The sequence below is a fragment of the Carcharodon carcharias genome, chromosome 20, assembly GCF_017639515.1.
Source record: "Carcharodon carcharias isolate sCarCar2 chromosome 20, sCarCar2.pri, whole genome shotgun sequence".
Classification (NCBI taxonomy): Eukaryota; Metazoa; Chordata; class Chondrichthyes; order Lamniformes; family Lamnidae; genus Carcharodon; species Carcharodon carcharias.
The window spans coordinates 15833197-15853445 of record NC_054486.1 but is presented as its reverse complement, the minus strand read 5'-3'; positions in this window follow the sequence as shown (position 1 = coordinate 15853445).

Genomic DNA, 20249 nt, shown 5'->3' with positions numbered 1-20249 from the left:
TGTCTGGCCAATTTGATTGGACTTTTTGAAGAGGTGACCAGGTGTGTAGATGAGGGCAATGCATCTGATGTAGCCTACTTGGACTTCAGCAAGGCTTTTGATAAGGTCCCGCATGGGATAACGAAGGTAAGAGCCCATGGGATCCAGGGCAATTTAACAAATTGGATCCAGAATTGGCTGAGTGGCAGGAAGCAGAGGGTGATGGTCGAGGGGTATTTTTCTGACTGGATACCTGTGTCCTATGGGGTTCCACAGGGATCGGTCTTGGGTCCCTTGCTGTTTGTGGTATATATAAATGATTTAGGCTTGAATGTGGGAGGGTTGATCAGTAAGTTCGCGGATGACACGAAAATTGGTGGGGTGGTAAATAATGAGGAGGATAGCCTTAGATTACAGGAGGAAAAAGACAGACTGGTCAGATGGTCTGATCAGTGGCAAACGGAATTTAATCCAGATAAGTGTGAGGTGATGCACTTGGGCAGGACAAACAAAGCATGGGAATACACGATGAATGGTAGGACCCTGGGAAGTACCGAGGATCAGAGGGACCTTGGTGTACATGTCCACTGGTCCCTTAAGGTAGCGGGACAGGTAGATAAGATGGTTAAGAAGGCATATGGGATACTTGCCTTTATTAGCTGAGGCATAGAATATAAGAGCAGGGATGATATGCTGGAACTGTATAAAACCCGGTTAGGCCACAGCTAGAGTATTGCGTGCAGTTCTGGAATCCGTATTATAGGAAGGTTGTGATTGCACTAGAGAGAGTGTGGAGAAGATTTGCCAGGATGTTGCCTGGGCTGGAGAGTTTTAGTTATGAGGAGAGATTGGATAGATTGGGGTTATTTTCCCTGGAGCAGAGGAGATTGAGGGGGGACATGATTGAGGTGTATAAAATTATGAGGGGCATAGATAGGGTAGACAGGAAGGAACTTTTCCCCTTGCTGGAGGGATCAATGACCAGGGGGCATAGATTTAAGGTAAGGGGCAGGAAGTTTAGAGGGGATATGAGGAAGAATTTTTTCACCCAGATGGTGGTGGGAATCTGGAACTCACTGCCTGAAAGGCGGGTAGAATCAGAAACCCTCATAACATTTAAGAAATACTTGGATGTGCACTTGTGAAGTCATGGCATACAAGGCTATGGGCTTAGTGCTGGAAAATGGGTTTAGAATAGATAGGTACTTGTTTGACCGGCACAGACTTGTTGGGGCGAAGGGCCTTTTTCTGTGCTGTAGACCTCCATGAGACCCAACCTGATCTCCACTATCCACCCAGAACCCAATCAAATGAGACTTAACCTGATCTCCACTCTTCAACCAGAACCTAATCAAAGAAGACCTAACCCGATCTTCACTGTTTACCCAGAACCAATTCAGAGGAAGTGTAACCAAAGTTTCACCAATTTGTTTGGCGGGGGAAGGGGTGAAGGAGGGGGGGGGAGGTAATAGTGAAGAGCTACGGAAGTCTAACCTGACTTTCCCTTTTTTCCACCTGACCATCTCCCCTTTTCCAACAGCATAAAACCTGTCATGTTTCTACCTATCTTCAGTTCCGAAGAAGAGTAATATTGCACTTGAAACGTCAACTCTGCTTCTCCCTTCACAGATGCTACCAGACCTGCTGAGTTTCTCCAGTACTTTTTTTTTATTTCATTTCTCCAGCATCTGCACTATTTTGCTTTCAACCTAACCAAATTGTACCCTGTTTGGAGTGGGGAATTGAGGGAGGACAACAACTGATAAAAACCCAAATGAGAAAAAGGGAAACAAAACTTATCAAATTAAGTGGAATGCTCTTCCCCAGTGAGCAGTGGAGGCAGGGTCATTGAATACTTTTAAGGCTGAGTTAGATGGATTCCTGATTGCCAAGGGAGTCACATGGAACAGGGGCAGACAGGAAAGTAGAGTTGAGGCCACAATCAGTTCAGCTATGAACTCATCAAGTGGTAGAGCAGGGTCAAATGTTAAATATTAAGCAATGATGACCTGAGGAAAACAACTTTTTTTTTACAGAGCCAGATTTGCAGATGATATCAGAGTAGGAGGTCAGTAGAATCGAAAGAGTGATCCAAGAAACATGCTTAATGACCTAAATAAAATATGCAAGTAGGCCAACAATGGCCATCATCCCATTCAACTTGACCAACTTGATACTGTCAGATAAGCTGAATGATGTATCTACAACAAATTGTGAATGTTACATTTGTTGTTCTGTTTAACTCAGTCGACAGTCAGGAAGTGTAAACCCAGCAGTTTTGGTTCCATAGAGTTGGCTGTTTATGAAATGAGTGATCATACTTCAAGGGTGCATGCTGGTTTGAAAGGTAGAGGAAAATGCCTGTGTTGGGTGACATTGAGGTTAAAGGTACAGTGTCTCAAATCTGGCTATCCGAAAACCAGTGATATCTGAAAACCGGACATTTTTTTTTTTAAAGCTGCAGTGCAAGAATTTGTATTACTAGATGAAGAAATTAACTTACTTCCACCTTAAAAGTATGCAACGACACTGCCTCCACAGCTCACTGGGGAAGAGAATTCCATTTAAGGCTTGTTGGGCTAGGCGCTGTATTGGCGGGGTGGTGCGTCGACTAGCTATCAGATTTGTGTGGCGGTCTTTTCCCACATTCGGGAAAGGAGTGGTCCAAGCGACCTTTAACCTGCCCTGACCCGGCCCAAACCTCCCGACCCGAAAACTGGCAAGATCTGAAATCTGGCAAGAACTGAGTGCTGAGGTTGATGATTGTGAGACACTGTACCTGTATTGGTAAAGTATATGGCTTGTATATACTAGGAGGGAAATTTCTTGATCCTACTCTGCTACTGAAAGTGCAGCGTGGCAGAAGTTCTGACTGCTGGCTTCATTCAATGTTGAGCCTGTTCCAAATCCTGGTCACAACCCACCCACCGGTCCTCCTCGCCCCAATGGCTGCAGTTCCTCACAGGCTACTCTCACCCATTTCATTCTCCTTTTAGCATAACTTTTCTTTGCATTTCCCTGTGAAGCATCCCTTTCCCCAACAGTCCTTCTGTTCCCTACCTCTGTTGATCTGGATTCCTTTCTACAGCACTCCATTCCAGCCTCCCTCTGTTCTCCATTGCTCCCTCTCCTCTGTCCCACTTCCATTCTCTCCCATTGTCTTCTCTCCCCTGTTCTGACGTCTTCTATCTTCCCATACCCTTTACCCCATCCCCTCACCTTGTATTGCTTTAATAAGAGATCTGGTCATTATCACGCTGCTGTTTGTGGGACCTTGCTGTGTTTCCTATGTTACAATAGCAACCACACTTCAAAAAGTACTTAATAGGCTGTAAAGCACACTAGGACATTGTAAGGTCAATCAAGGGGCTGCATAAATAAAAGTTCACAGAATCACACTGTGCAGAAGAGGCCCTTCGGCTCATCGAGTCTGCACCGACATGTGAGAAACACCTCACTTACCTACCTAACCCCATTTACCAGCACTTGGCCCATAGCCTTGAATGTTATGATGTGCCAAGTGCTCATCCAGGTACTTTTTAAAGGACGTGAGGCAACCCACTTCCACCACCCTCCCAGGCAGCGCATTCCAGACCGTCACCACCCTCTGGGTAAAAAGGTTTCTCCCCATATCCCCCCAAACCTCCTGCCCCTCACCTTGAAACTATGTCCCCTTGTGACTGACCCTTCAACTAAGGGGAACAGCTATCCACCCTGTCCATGCCCCTTATAATCTTGTACATCTCGATCAGGTCGTCCCTCAGTCTTCTCTGCTCCAATGAAAACAACCCAAGTTTATCTAACCTCGCTTCATAACTTAAATGTTTCATCCCAGGCAACATCCTGGTGAATCTCCTCCGCACTCCCTCCAGTGCAATCACATCCTTCCTATAATGTGGCCACCAGAACTGCACACAGTACTCCAGCTGTGGCCTCACCAAGGTTCTATACAACTCCAACATGACCTCCCTACTTTTTTAATCTATGCCTCGATTGATAAAGACAAGTGTCCCATATGCCTTTTACACCACCCCACTAACATGCCCCTCTGCCTTCAGAGATCTATGGACACACACGCCAAGATCCCTTTGTTCCTCAGAACTTCCTAGTGCCATGCCGTTCATTGAATACTTCCTTGTCAAATTACTCCTTCCAAGTGTATCAGCTCATACTTTTCAGGGTTAAATTTCATCTGCCACTTATCTGCCCATTTGACCATCCCATTCATATCTTCCTGAAGCCCAAGACACTCAACCTCACTGTTAACCACCCGGCCAATCTTTGTGTCATCCGCAAACTTACTAATCCTACCCTCCACATAGTCATCTATGTCGTTTATAAAAATGACAAATAATGGGGGACCCAGCACAGATCCCTGTGGTATGCCACTGGACACTAGCTTCCAGTCACTAAAGCATCCTTCTGTCATCACCCTCTGTCTCCTACAACTAAGCCAATTTTGAATCCACCTTATCAAATTACCCTGTATCCCATGTGCATTTGCCTTTTTTATAAGTTTCCCATGTGGGACCTGGTGGGCTTTGCTGAAATCCATATAAATTACATCAACTGCACTACCCTCATCTACACACCTGGTCACCTCCTCAAAAAATTCAATCAAATTTGTTAGGCATGACCTCCCTCTGACAAAGCCATGCTGACTATCCCTGATCAAACCTTGCCTCTCCAAGTGGAGATAGATTCTCTCCTTCAGAAATTTCTCCAATAGTTTCCCTACCACTGATGTGAGACTCACTGGCCTGTAGTTCCCTGGCTTATCTCTACAACCCTTCTTAAATAGCAGAACCACACTAGCTGTTCTCCAGTCCTCTGGCACCTCCCCCGTGGCCAGAGAAGAATTAAAAATTTGTGTCAGAGCCCCTGCGATCTCCTCCCTTGCCTCCCTCAGCAGTTTGGGACACAAATCATCTGGATCTGGAGATTTGTCCACTTTTAAGCCTGCCAACACCTCCAATACCTTGTCACTCCCTATATCAATTTGGTTAAGAACCTTGCAGTCTCTCCCCCCGAGTTCGATACCTCCATCCTCATCTCTTGGGTGAAGACGAATGTGAAGTATTCATTCAACACTCTAGTGATGTCCTCTGACTCCACCCATAGATTGCCCCCTTGGTCCCTTATGGGCCCTACTCTTTTCTTGGCTTTCCTCTCCCCATTGATATACTTATAGAATATCTTGGGATTTTTCCCTACTTTTACCAGCCAGAGCTTTCTCATATTCCCTCTTTGTTTTCCTAATTGCTTTCTTAAGCTCCACCCTGCACTGTCTGTACTCCACTAATGCCTCCGCTGATTTGCTTCCCTTGTACCTGCCAAAAGCCTCTCTTTTCCTTCTCATCATAACCTGAATATCTTTGGTCATCCATCGTTCTCTGGGCTTGTTACTCCTTCCTATTACCCTAGAGGGAACATATTGAGCCTGTACCCTCTCTATTTCCTCTTTGAACGCCCTCCACTGCTCCTCTGTAGATTTCCCCACAAGTAGCTGTTCCCAGTCTACCTTGGCCAGATCCTGCCTTATTTTACTAAAATCCACTCTCCCCCAATCCAAAACATTTTTTTGCAACTTGTCTATTTCTTTGTCCATAACAAACTTAAACTGTACCATAACAAAAACAGAATTACCTGGAAAAACTCAGCAGGTTTGGCAGCATCGGTGGAGAAGAATAAAGTTTTGTTTTGGATTTCCAGCATCTGCAGTTTTTTGTTTTTAAACTGTACCATGTTGTGGTCGCTATCACTAAAATGCTCCCCCACCACCACCTCAGCCACCTGCCCAGCTTCATTCCCCAGAATTAGGTCCAGCACTGCGCCTTGTTGGACTGTCTATATATTGGCCTAAAAAGTTCTCCTGTACACATTTCAAGAAATCCACTCCATCCAAGCCCTTAACACTATGTCTATCCCAATTAATGTTGGGAAAGTTGAAATCACATAATATAATTACCATATTGCTATTGTTTTTACACATCTCTGCAAATTGTGCACATATTTGCTCTTCAATTTCCCGCTGACTATCTGGGGGTCTATAATAAACACCTAACAATGTGGCTGCCCGTTTTTTATTCCTATTCTCGACCCACAAAGTTTCATTCGATGCCCCCTCCAAGATCTCATCTCTCCTTACTGCAGTAACTGACTCCTTAGCCAATAATGCAATGCCTCCTCCTCTTTTACCCCCTCCCCTGTCTCACCTGAAGATTCTATATCCCGGAATGTTGAGCTGCCAATCCTGCCCCTCTCTCAACCACATCTCAGTGATGACTACTTAATCACAATTCCATGTGTCAATCCTCACCCTTAATTCATCTGTTTTACCTGTAATACTCCTGGCATTAAAGTAGAATCCATCCAGCTTTGCCTTACTCCCTTGAGATTTAATGCAGCTGTACTCCCTCTGACTTGATTGTTTTACTGTATTATGACATGTCCCTATTCTGCTAACATTCTGTGTCTTCTCCCCCTGCCGAATTAGTTTAAACTCCTCCCAACAGCACTAGAATGTTAGTCCCGCTCTGGTTCAGATGTAGACCATCCCGCTTGTACAGGTCCCACCTTCCCAGAAACGGTCCCAGTGATCCAGGAATCTAAAACCCTCCCTCCTGCACCAACTCTTAAGCCATGTGTTCATCTGCACTATTCTCCTATTTCTGAGCTCGCTAGCACGTGGCATTGGGAGTAATTCAAAGATTACAACCTGTGAGGTCTTGCTTTTTAGTCTACTGCCTAACTCCCTGAATTCTTGATGCAATACCTCTCCTGCTTTCTACCTATGTCATTGGTACCAACATGTACCATGACCTCTGCCTTATCACCCTCCCCCTTCAGGATGCCCTGAAGTTTATTTTCTTGGTAGCATCAGGGGGAGTTCAGGTCGATGAGCTATCGTCAGAACCTCTGATGAAAGGTCAATGACCTGAAATGTCGACTCTGTTTCTCTCTCTACAGATGCTGTCAGACCTGCTGAGGATTTCCAACATTTTCTGATTTTACTTCAGGATTTCCAGCATCTGCAGTATTTTGCTTTGTCTTTCTTTATGGGATATCAACTCATGTTAAATTAATTTGTTGGTATAGACCCTGAGCTTCAGTTTGATAGTAAATATTTATCTGCCCACAGAGATGACAACGTCACATGTAAGCACATGATTTAGCTATCCAAAATAAATGGCAGGGTTTGTTTGCAGTCTTGTTACAGCTACCTAGATGGTGTGGTATGATATGTGTGCTCTGCCTGAAGGCTCATTATCTGCTGAGGCTTCATCCTGACCTGTTTACTTGGCAGCCTTTGTCAGTGGTGTTTTACCATTGCTTTCTACCCTTAGGGGCAGGGCAAAGAGACAGCTTCCAAGTCTACCTCAGCCAGAACATGAACTGAACCCGCACAGTTGGCATTATCCTGAACCACATGCTAGCTAACTGAGCTAACCAGCCCCCCATCTACCTAGATATTGGGCAGATTAGATCAGTTTACAGACTCTTTAATGCTCAATCCATGTAGTATATCTAGTGTAAAATCCCAAAAATGTAATAATCCCATTTGGACACAATTCCTTTATAAAAAGTTAAAGTAATGTTGCATAAAATAACATCGCCGCCTTTGTCTCCGTGCTCACTTCTTTGTGCAGGAGTCCTCTCCCTGTTCAACGGATCCTTTTACCCGCCTCCAATATTCACCCTCCACCTGGACCCCTCCCTCTGGATTCTTACCTTCTCTTGATCTTTTCATTGAGAACTGTCGGCGTGACATCAGTTGTCTCAATTTCTCTGTTCCTCTCACCCACTCTAACTTGTCTCTCTCTGAACTTGCTGCACTCCGTTCTCTCAGGTCCAACCCTGACATTGTCATCAAACCTGCTGACAAGGGTGGTGCTGTTGTTGTCTGGCGCACTGACCTCTACCTCACAAAGGCTGAGCGTCAACTCATAGAAACTTCCTCCTACCTCCCCCTGGACCATGACCCCACCACTGTTTCCAGGTCTGTCACTGACCTCATCTCCTCTGGAGATCTTCCTTCCACAGATTCCAACCTGATAGTCTCCCAACCTCGGACAGCCCGCTTCTACCTCCTACCCAAAATCCACAAACAGGACCGTCCCGGCAGACCGATTATGTCAGCCTGTTCCTGCCCCACGGAACTCATTTCTTGCTATCTTGAGTCCATTCTCTCTCCCCTTGTCCAGTCCCTTCCCACCTACATCCGTGGTTCCTCTGACACCCTACATCATATCAACAATTTCCAGTTCCCTGGTCCGAGCCGCCTCCTCTTCACCATGGGTGTCCAATCCCTCTACACCTCCACCCCCCACCGACATGGCTCTCCGCTTCTTTGGCCCGAACAATCCCCATCCACCTCTACTCTCTGTCTGGCTGAACTTGTTCTCTTACTGAACAATTTCTCTTTAAACTCCTCTCACTTCCTTCAAATAAATTGTGTGGTTATGGGTACCCTCATGGGCCGCAGTTATGCCTGTCTCTTTATGGGGTATATGGAACATTCCTTGTTCCAGTCCTAGTCCGGCCCCCTCCCACAACTCTTTCTCCGGTACATCGATGATTGCTTTGGTGCTGCCTCATGCTCTCGTCTGGACCTGGAAAATTTATTAATTTTGCTTCCAATTTCCACCCCTCCATCATTTTCACATGGTCCATCTCTGACACTTCCCTTCCCTTCCTTGACCTCTCTGTCTCTATTTCTGGTGATAGACTGTCCACCAATATTCATTACAAGCCTACTGACTCGCACAGCTACCTTGACTACAGCTCCTCACACCCTGCTTCCTGTAAGGACTCCATCCTATTCTCTCAGTTCCTTCACCTCCGTCGCATCTGTTCTGATGATGCCACCTTCAAAGACAGATCCTCTGACATGTCGTCCTTCTCCCTTAACCGAGGTTTTCCACCCATGGTGGTTGACAGGGCCCTCAACCGTGTCCGGCCCATCTCCCGTGCATCTGCCTTCACACCTTCCCCTCCCTCCCAGAACCATGATAGGGTCCCCCTTGTCCTCACTTATCATGTCACTAGCTTTACATTCAAAGGATCATCCTCCGCCATTTCCGCCAACTCCAGCATGATGCCACCACCATCGTCCCTACTCCCCCCTGGCGGCATTCCGCAGGGATCATTCCCTCCGGGACACCCTGGTCCATTCCCCCATTACCCCCTACACCTCAACCCCCTCCCATGGCACCTTCCCATGCAACCGCAGAAGGTGCAACACTTGCCCCTTTACTTCCCCTTTCCTCACCGTCCAAGGGCCCAAACACTTCTTTCAAGTGAAGCAGCATTTCACTTGCACTTCCCTCAATTTAGTCTACTACATTCGCTGCTCCCAATGCGGTTTCCTCTCCATTGGAGAGACCAAACGCAGATTGGGTGACCGCTTTGCGGAACACCTTCAGTCCGTCCGCAAGCATGACCCAGATCTCCCTGTCGCTTGCCATTTCAACACTCCACCCTACTCTCATGCCCACATGTCCGTCCTTGGCCTGCTGCGATGTTCCAGTGAAGCTCAACGCAAACTGGAGGAACAGCACCTCATCTTCTGACTAGGCACTTTACAGCCTTCCGGACTGAATATTGAGTTCGACAATTTTAGATCATGAACTCTGTCCTCCTTCCCCACCCCCTTTCCGATCCCCCTTTTTTTCCAATAATTTATATAGATTTTTCTTTTCCCATCTATTTCCATTATTTTTAAATATGTTTCCATCCATTGTTTTATCTTTACCTTTTAGCCTATTTCGATCCCTTCCCCCCACCCCAACCCCACTAGGGCTATCTGTATCTTGCTCGTCTTGCTTTCTACCCTTAATGTCACCTATTAGCACATTCCTTAGATAATATCACCAACTTCAACACCTCTTTGTCCTTTTGTCTATGACATCTTTTGGCTATCTCCATCTATCAGTGGCCCTCTATCCAGCTCTACTTGTTCCCCCCCTCCCCTTAAACCAGCTTATATTTCACCTCTTTTCTATTTTTCTTAGTTCTGTTGAAGAGTCATACAGACTCGAGATGTTAACTGTGTTCCTCTCCGCAGATGCTGTCAGACCTGCTGAGTTTTTCCAGGTATTTTTATTTTTGTTCTGGATTTCCAGCATCCGCAGTTTTTTGCTTTTATCACTTCTCTTACACAGGTATTTTAAATCTGTTACTATGCTTTCTCTTTGAAGCCATCATCCGCCTCCAACTTACACCAAAATACTGACTACACTTAACACTAATATATCCTTTTACTTTAAAAGCAAGCCTTCTTAAAGAAATTCCTTTACTGAACCTTATTACAGTAGATCTGAAAAGAAAACCAGTCTGCATTCCAGTTCCAACCTCTCGTACCATACCTCACAATGGTATCAAATATGCACTCGGAGGTACTGAGTGTGTAACAGTTAGTGATTCATGGCCTTGCTTTTGACAGCCTTGATTCAGAAGGGGTCACATGTGGAGATTTAGTTCTGTGAAGATAAAAGGAACTGATGGAAAAATAAATGACAGTAGAAGAAACTTTTGGACTTTCTTTAAAACTCCAACCTGCAATTAAACCTTCACAAAACTCACAGCTGCGTGTTTGAGTCGTTAGACTAGTCTGGGTCAGTAAATCAAAGTACTGCCTGTCTGCTTCTATATATCAATTCTGTACCTGCACTGCTGTTTGAGCCAAATAAAATATACATTCACACCATTTCCCATTCAGGTTCATTTGCAGCAAAAGGCAAGCATTACAAATACCCAACTATTTTTTATCATGTGCTGCTGGTCTATCACTTATCAGTAAAAGTAGTGACGCAGGTTACTAAGGCCATTAAAAAAAAGCAAACAATGTACTGGAGTTCATTTCGAGAGGAATAGAATTAAAATAAACAGATAAGTTATGTCAAACTTGTAACGAAGCTTGGTTAGGCCATAATTGGAATACTGTGAACAGCTGTGGTCTCCATATTGTGAAAATGTTTATAGGGACACTGAAGAAGGTGCAAGAAATATTGATGAGAATAATACCAGGATGGAGCAGTTATAACTGTTAGGAAAGATTGAACATTTTGGGGCTTTTTTCTCTAGAAAAGGGAAGGCTGAAGCGTGACCTGATAGAAAACTTCAAGATTATAGAAGGTTTGGCAGGGTAGACAACGAGACATTGTCGCTTGTGGGCAAGCCCAGAACTTGAACTATTAGTGGCTATAAGTTGGTGACTAATAAATTGACCAGGAATCCAGGAGAAGTGTTTTTGCCTACAGTGTTAGAATGTGCAACTTGCTACCATAGAGAATAGTTGAGACAAATAGCATAGATGCTTTCCAAGCAAAGCTAGATAGGCAACTGAGAGTGAAAGATATGGAAATATATGCTGATGAGGTTAAATAAAGATGGATGGAAGGAGACTCAGGTAAAGCACAAAATCTGACATGGATCTATTTCTTTTTATTCATTCATGGGATGTGGGCTTCGCTGGCTGGGCCAGCATTTATTACCCATCCCTAGTTGCCCTTGAGAAGGTGGTGGTGAGCTGCCTTCTTGAACCGCTGCAGTCCATGTAGTGTAGTTAGACCCACAGTACTGTTAGGGAGGGAGTTCCAAAATTTTGACCCAGTGACAGTGAAGGAACGGCGATATATTTCCAAGTCAGGATGGTGAGAGGCTTGGAGGGGAACTTCCAGGTGGTGGTGTTCCCATCTATCTGCTACCCTTGTCCTTCCAGACAATAGGGGTCATGGGTTTGGAAGGTGTGGTCGAAGAAGCCTTGATGAATACTTATTGGACTGAATGGCCTGTTTCTGTGCTGTAAATATGTAATACCCAGCATAAGAAGAAAAGTTGCACGCACAACCACTTCTGGAGTACCAGAATATGCGGCTGCATCTTCCAGGTGGGGGGGGGAGGGGGAGGGGCGGGGGGGGGGTGGGTTGGGACCCACTCACTGACACGTAAAATGATGTGGGTTGATGTCGGGCGTGTGTCTCAAAGTCACCCCGCATCATTTAGATTGTCAGTTCGGCGGATGTGCAGCCAATATAGGTGTGCACCTGCCCAACTGTCAAAGGCCTATTAAGGCCATTAGAAAAGTGATTAAGCTGATTAATGGACCTGCCTGTCCCACCTTAAGGTTGGTGGGCAGGCGAAGATCCCAGGCGGCCTTCAGAAAAAACATGAAACCTCATCCACGGGCGGGATGAGGTTTCACAAGGGTATTAAAATTTGTATGAAATGTCTAAATAAAAGAAATTGACGTGTCCCAGCTCATGTGACAGTGTCACATGAGGGGACATGTCAATAATTTTTAAAATCATTTTCATTCAATGTTTGACACCTGAGCCAATCTCCCTGAGGCAGCACTTTGCTTCAGGGAGATCTGTGCTCTGTTTTGCGCGCATGTGCATAGCGCTTCCTGGCGCAAGTCATTTTACATGGGCCTTAATTGGCCTACCCACGTAAAATGGTGGTGCGCCCCTGACCGGGGGCACCAATTGGGAACCCACCTGCTCGTGCCCGCCCCTGCACAACCCCCGGCCGGGAGTTTTCCTTATTTTAAAAAATCTTTATTTTTCAGGCTAAAAATCTTCAGCTCCCCTGAGGCAGCTCTGTGCCTTCAGGGGGCTTTCACTGAGCACGCAGCCACGCCTGCGCATGCTTCAGCGCTCGCCCACCCCCTCCGTCCCCACCTTGGCAGTGCTGAACCTTTCAGTGTGTGTTTCACGCTGGCCGGTCATTAACTGGCCAGCCAGCGCAAAATCATGCATGAGAGAAGTTATGGAAGGTGGTTAGGAGATTATATTGACATTGAGTGGAACAGAAAGCCAGACCGCAATAGACAATCTGTGCTCTGTATTACAGCTGTTGACGTCTCCTCAGTCTGAGGTTAGTATCAAACTGTGTGATAGGTCAGAGAGGCTGCAAAGTTGGTGGAAGCTCAAGAGATTTGAGCCAGCGTCTCGGGCTCTCCTTCTGTTAGTCGGATTTCATAGCCCTGGAATTCTCAGAGCAACAGAGCACCACATGTCAGGCAAGACTCTGTTCTGATGCATCTATGGTGATTGTTGCTTTAAGGCCAGCTGTACTGAGTAAGGGTCACCTGGTCAGAACAGCCAAGCAACACGAGTGTGGAGAGTCTTATAAGGGGTGGAGTTTTCCTAGTCTGGAGAATGTATTGTAGCCTTGCTAGAGGCATGCGGCTAATTCAGCAGCTCTGTAAATAAAGTTCATTGTTCAACTAAAGAAGCCTCTTGGTAGTACTTTTCTACAGCACCTCTGCCCCTATCTCACTTAAGGTTTCCAATAATGATTAAATGTATTCCTGGAGGTTTTATTACATGACTTGTCCCCATGTTTCAGCCATTAGTCGGCCAACACATCCATCCTTGTGACACACTGCCTTCCTACACCAATTGAAAAACAAAAAGACTCATTACATAAATTGGATTATATTTGATTGTCAGCCAAACAGTCTTCTCTTCCCAGTTTCAATATTTTTTCATCTGGTAAGGTGAAATGTTCAAAGAAAAATTTTTTTAAAATCTTTTTAATGTCCCGATGATTTTTCTCCATGGTTGCACATAGTAGTGTCCTGGAGATTTACCTTCAATACCTAGAGACTCCAGGCCAATGCTGGAGGGTTGGCAACCTTATTCTCACTGGGTTGAGAAGTTCTATTGGATGCGGGGTACAGGTACCTGTTGCCTGTGTCCCAACCATATCCCCCACCCTGTGCTGAGGTCAGACAAAATAAAGCAACCAATTGCTGTTGAGAATTCACAAACTGAAAAACTGCACACATTTTGCAACATTTCATAGTTCCCTCAGCAGGAACAGCCCATTCCCACTCCTCTGATGGAGCGGTACAATATACCACTGAAAAAATTCTTGGTCTCCCTCACTCCACCCGCAAACGGTAGAAGACTAGGGAAGTCTCAAAGTAGCACAGGAGCTCAATCCTTTATGTAAGTGACCTTGACCTCAGGACTTGGGATAGGGTCAAGGCTGGGGCAAACGGTCAGATGATAATCATGACCCATCACCCTGTTAGCAATGGAACAGGCTCCTAGTAATCAAGTCTCCCATGTCTTTGTAGAAAAGACAGACCTGGTGATTATCATATTTGCCAAAATTAGTCCCGTGTCCACAAACTAAATTGCAATTCAATTGCACCAAGTTAATCCAGAACTTGATAGCACATTAATAGTTTCATAATTAAAAGATTAGCCTTTTTGTGAAACAGTTGAATGTGAGCCAAAGCATACAGCACTGAATATCCAACTGTGTTAAATATCCTTCAGTCTATGAATTGTTGCCTTTCCTTCAGCATTCAGCAATTTTGTGTTTTTTTCTGTTTCAGCCTTTAGGTGGCAATGCAAAACTATATGAGAAAGATTCCTAACCATCATGTGGCTCTGGGAATTTGGCTAGAAAACCAAAAGGAGCAAATTGTTCGGCTACTGACCTACATGGTGTGGTCATTGTAGAGCATTGTAGACAGAGCGGTCTGGTGTTCAAGGTCCACTCTGCCAAAGACACTAATGTACCGCAATAAATGGTCAAATGTATCTTTGGACAGGTTTATTAGAAGGGTAGCAGCAGATATTATTTGCCTTCCACGCATATTCTGAACAAGCTGAGGCCTGTGTGTAGATCCTCTTGGCTAACTATGTACCCAGCATCTTGTGCAATAATTTGTTTGCTGTCCTGACAAATTACTCCAAAGTGCTAGCTGGCAATACTTTTAGAAAGGGTAGGAAAGTAACTGCTGGCAGCCCACAGTCACATTTTCCTTGAGCTTTTCACTAAGTTTCTGGAACCAAAATATTACAAAGGCATTCAAAGGCATATGAAGTTCATTTACTTTATGTCTTTATGTCTTGAGTCTATGAGTTCACTACTCAAGTAAACTCGAATTGCACATCTTCACTTACACTCGTTAGTTGGTGCTCGCTATCAATAACGGAGAGAGTCCGACATAAGAACAAACCGTGATGGCTTATTGCAATAGAAGGCAGAGCACTAAATTCTTGTGTGCCCCACAACCACCTCCAGCTCTAGACTCCCAGTTAGCCAGTAGCCTGTGCTGTGCAGTGATTGGTCAGTACTGTTGCATGGTTAGTCCACTTGCATTCTCTTAAAGGTACATGGTACTCCACATTACCACCATATTTGTTACCTCACATAAATTATGAACATAAGATATACCCGGAAACATGGGCAGGATCTTCTGGTCGGCGAGTGGGGGTGGATCCCGCTCGTCGACGTGGGATGACATTGGGTGAAACTCCCAACTTCACCCACGACATTTCCATTTTCAGGTCGGCAAGGGCGCAGCTGAATCAGCTGTCACCTGTCAACGGCCTATTGAGGCCATTGAGAAACTAATTAAAATCATTAATGGACCTGCCTGTCCAACCTTGGCGGGCAGGTCAGGAGCCCTAGCAAGCTTCACAAAAAGCATGAAACCTCATCCACAGGCAGGATGAGGTTTCATGAGGGTATTTAAATTTTTAATAAAGGTTTCAATAAAAGTTATGGACATTTCCCAATACATGTGACAGTGTCACATGTAGTGACATATCAGGGAAATTTTTCTATCATTTGTAATGCAAGTTTTAATTCTGAGCCGATCCCTCTGAGGCAGCACTTAGCTTCAGGGAGATGAGCGCTCTCTTTCACGCGCATGCTCAAAAGAGCGCACTCTCGGCTCAGGGATTCATCCCTTGCGCATAGTGCTTCCTGGCGGACATCATGCTGGGCAGGCCTTAATTGGCCCGCCCACATAAAATGGTGGTGCACCCCCGATCGGAGGTGTGCCTGTCTGCTCCCGCACTTCCCCCCCGACAGGGGGAAACTTTTTCCCCGTAAAAAATTAAAAAGTGTTAAAATCCTGTGGTCATTATTTGGCTCATTTTAAAGACCTTAGATACACAAAAGCACATCCTGTTGTGTAGTTGCAAGCAGCAGTACAAACAGTACTGAGCTAGATTTTATTATAGCTGCCAGATACACAGTGGGACATCTGTCCGCTCACATGACACAGCTGAATAGATGCTGGAAGTACGTTTCCCCTTGTGGAAGAAACTAGAACTAGGGGGCACATTTAAAAGTAAGGGGTTCCCCCATTTAAGATGGCCATGTGAAGACATTTTTTCTCTCAGAGAGTTGTGAGTCTTTGGAACTCTCTTCCCTGGAGAGGGGCGGAGGATGGGTCATCGAATATTTTTAAGACAGATGTAGACTGACAAGGAAGTCAAAGGTTGTGGGAAGTAGGTGGAATGTGGAGTTGAGGCCACAGTCAGATCAGCATGATTGTATTGAATGGCAGAACAGGCTTGAGGGGCTGAATGGCCTACTCCTGCTCCTAATTTGTAAGTCCAGATGTTCGTATGTTTCATTAATTTGGTCATTCTCCAGCCCAATTTCTTAAGCAGGGCTAATTTGGAGGAGTTTCCACATTCTCGGCTGGTTTTCAACCACTGGGAGAGAAGGGAATGTTGTGTGGTTGTAGAGTGCACAATGCTGCAGATGTTTGAATCAGCAGGCATCTTCAAATAAAAAAATCAGTGCAGAGAAGGCATAAAGAATGGCATAAAATAGAAGCAACTGGTAGTGGGGGGAGTTGCAGCTGTTGCAAGAACCCCTCAGGTTTTCAGAAGTTTGCATGGAAATGGATATTTACCTGTAAATAAAAGGAGGGACTAAGCACAAGAAGGTAGTGCAGATGTTCTGGAAAGAGGTCATTACCACTACATCACATACAGCCACACAATGCTGAAAAAGGTTTAATGGCTTCACAAGGCTGGTTAAGGTGTGCGAAAGAACGAAAATATCTGCACATCCTGGAGGGATGCGAAAAGAATGAGTCATTTCCCTACCTACCATGCTGTCACAGTGTAAACATTGAAATGTAATGTGTGAATTATTATAATTGTTGGTTTGGTAGCAACAGTGATCATAAAATAATTTGTCTGCTTGATGAAAGATGTCCCAAGCAGTTACCCTCTAATTTGCCTACTTCGGCTATATTTATCTTCTTTCCATTTTCCTTTCACTGCCAGTATCTCATCATTTTACTCTGTCTCTGATAGTGTCTTATTAGTCCCCTGCTTTTAGTGCCTCCATGCAGAATGAAACAGTGGGAAATAGATGGCCAGTGAATACGCCTACAGAATAGGGCACATGGTCTTATTATTAAAGTGGATAAGCATCTCCCAGCTTTTCCAGCTCTGGAACCGCAGCAAGTATGGAAATGCCTCAAACAATTACATACTGGTCATTGAAAGGTAATGTTGCAGGAATGGGAATGCAGTGTCAGTAAGTCTGTGATGTGCGATTATAATGACCAGCCACAAGTGATGGACTAACTGCTTTGTTGACTATTGTCTGAGTCCAGCAATGAGATCGATGTTGCCAAGTACAAAGGTAATGCCAAGACCTGTGTAGCGTTGTGGCAGGGAAGTGTATGAAGATACTGTACGACAAGTGAAGGCACAGGCAATATCAATTTGATTTCCAAATTCAGCAGTGCTAAACTTCAGGTTTGAATTTCTTTAGCTTTAATGCAATATTGATAAAAGAGACTGTAACTTGTGATAATAGTGTGTTACCATTCACTAAGTGAGTCTAAGTTGCTGTGGCAACATACACTTTCACATGCCTGTTGCAGTATGGAGCTATGGATAGTGATGGTAGAGGCTCCAACTTTCTCTCCATCACATGGCTAACCAGGGATCTCTCCCACTCTTACCACCTACCATTGGGGTGTATTTGAAGGATTTGCAGGTTGATAATCAACCTGTTTGGCCGCACTATTAAGGATAGGGTCCAGGGTGATGTGAGGGTGGGGTGGGGGCTCAAGGGTTACCGAGGGGAGAGTGAATGTGGCATCGGGGGTTTGACAGTGATGGGGGGAGGTTGGTGGGTGACAAGATGAGGGTAAAAGGTGGTGGAGACAGTTTGAACTGAAACACGCACCATCCTGAGACAGAGCCAGCTCCAGGCCAAGGCCACGTCCTCGCTATCCAAGTGAAAAACATTGAGGCGGGGGGAGGACCTGCACAGGTGGGTGGAGTTCAAGGTCAGTACAACTGGACAACTAAAGGGACACCCTAATAATCATGTGGAGAATGTATGGGAACTTTCTCATTTGCTATTCCTCACTATTTGGTGAAGGGCACATGGCAGCAGGTCCGGCCCAGAGGGTTCTCATGACAACGAGATCCCAACAAAGTGTACGGCTGCCTTCACTCTGAGCCATTGGCTCCAAGCAGAGTTAGGGAAGTCGGGGTGGGGGGGTTGGAGGGGGGGGGGGGGGGGGGGGGGGGGTGGTTGGGGGGGGTGGGGGTGGGGGGGGGGGTGGTGGTGGTGGGGTGGGTGGTGGTGGTGGTGGTGGTGGGGGGGGGGTTGTGAGGGAGGAGGGGGGATGCCTACAAGGGGCATGCAAGCGAATGGCAGCCAAGTCGTGACTCCACACATCCATCCTTCCAGGGGAATGGACCTGCCTGACAATGGCTCATGTGATTAGTCTGTTAGTCTTCCCATTGTGACAAGGTCGCTCCAAGCTGAATAGTGTAAGTGGGAGGCCTCTTGCACATGGCAGTCGCCCTTGTCAAAGTGCGATGTCTCCCTGTGTGGCCTTGTATTAGGGGGAGGAAGACCCATCCTTGGATGGAGTGTGAGTGACTACTAAAATAACTAGCAGCAAAAATTAATCCAGGACACTTCCAAACAGTGCAACATAACATATATTTGGGAGTGCAGAAACTATGCACGATCATTGAACATGACCAGTGCTCATTCAATGCATTTTTAATTTTCCCTAATCTACTGCTACATCTAGATTCTTCCCTGACCTCCACGGCAGAGGTGGAGGCAGCCTGCTAACTACCATGCCCTGTTGTCTGTGACGACTTTGGCGGGCGTCCTCTTGAGGGCTGATGCTGGGAGGGCCCTGGCCTGCTTTGGGTCTCCTGCTCAGGGGCAGGTGCACCCTCCTTGGCCTGAGTAGCTGGTGCTGATGGGGATCACAGGCAGAGGGAATTGGGAATGCCTGGACACAATTGGAGATTCCTGAGTGGATGCCCCTGGGGTGTCTGCTCTTTGGGTGCCCTTCCCTGAATCCTTGAGAAGAGGCACATGGAGTGATTGAGGTGCCCCGCCCCTCTCTCACGTAGCCACTGTGAAAGATCACCCATGGCTACAGCGATGGAGTATGGGCATTCTGCTGGACCAGGTTCTCCATGGCACCCGTTGTCCTTCCCATGGAGACTTCGGTGCGCTCACATTTCAGAGCCATGACATCGGAGAGCATGTGGACGGACTCCTCTGCCTCATCTACCACTCTGTTGAGGGTCTCTGACAAGTCTGCCTGATGTTCCCTTGCATCTGGCTGCATCTTCTTCATGGCCGCTTCCAAAGGCTCATCATCTGACTCAGACTTAACAAGGGCCTCTTCTCCAGCAGTCCTCCGAGTGGCAGAGACCTTGGATATCACTACCTCCTTTTGCTGTGGAGATGTGTCTGGTGGTGGCCACCAGAGTGTGAGGCCAAGCCTAAACTAGATCTATGAGCCAGTGTGTGTATTGGGGCTGGTGGAGGGTGCAGGTGAATGCTGTACAGGTGAGCAGTCATCCTCGTCCTCTTCTGGGGTCTCCTGCAGGCTGGGGCTGACTTCAGGTGTTGGGGGTGAACCTCACCCTCTTCCTTCCGGCATCTAGAATGGAGAGAGGAGAGAATGTGTGATTGCCTAGGCTGGCTCAAACTTGGCACTCATCAATCACCTTGATTTTTTTGAGGTTGTCTGCGTTATGCATTTTTCCTCGCTAGATGCTTGAGGGATACTGACCTTACTGTTGGCACAGGTACGGTTACAGTCCTGCCCTGCCAGCTTGGCAGCCTGCTCTTCAAATTGTGTGAGGGGCTGGAGATCAGGCATCCCCCCCGCCCCCCCACCCCTCCACCCCACTCCTCCACCCCACCCCTAACCCCCCTCCTGTTTTCTTTCTCTCCCTCCTGACGTGAGCCACTTCCTCCTGCATGAAAACAGATAGATGGATCATGAGCACATACAACATAAAAGCAGGTTGGAGCCTGCTAACTCTGCGGCTGTTAACTGACCCTGTGACTCCCCAAAATGCGAATGCATGGCACACGTGAGGAGTGAGGTGGAATAGTCTCCAGTTGCCAGGATGAGTGCAGCTCCCAGAACACTCGGGAAGCTGGACAGCATCCAGGACAAAGCAAGCCACTTGATTGACACCCCATCCAGCACC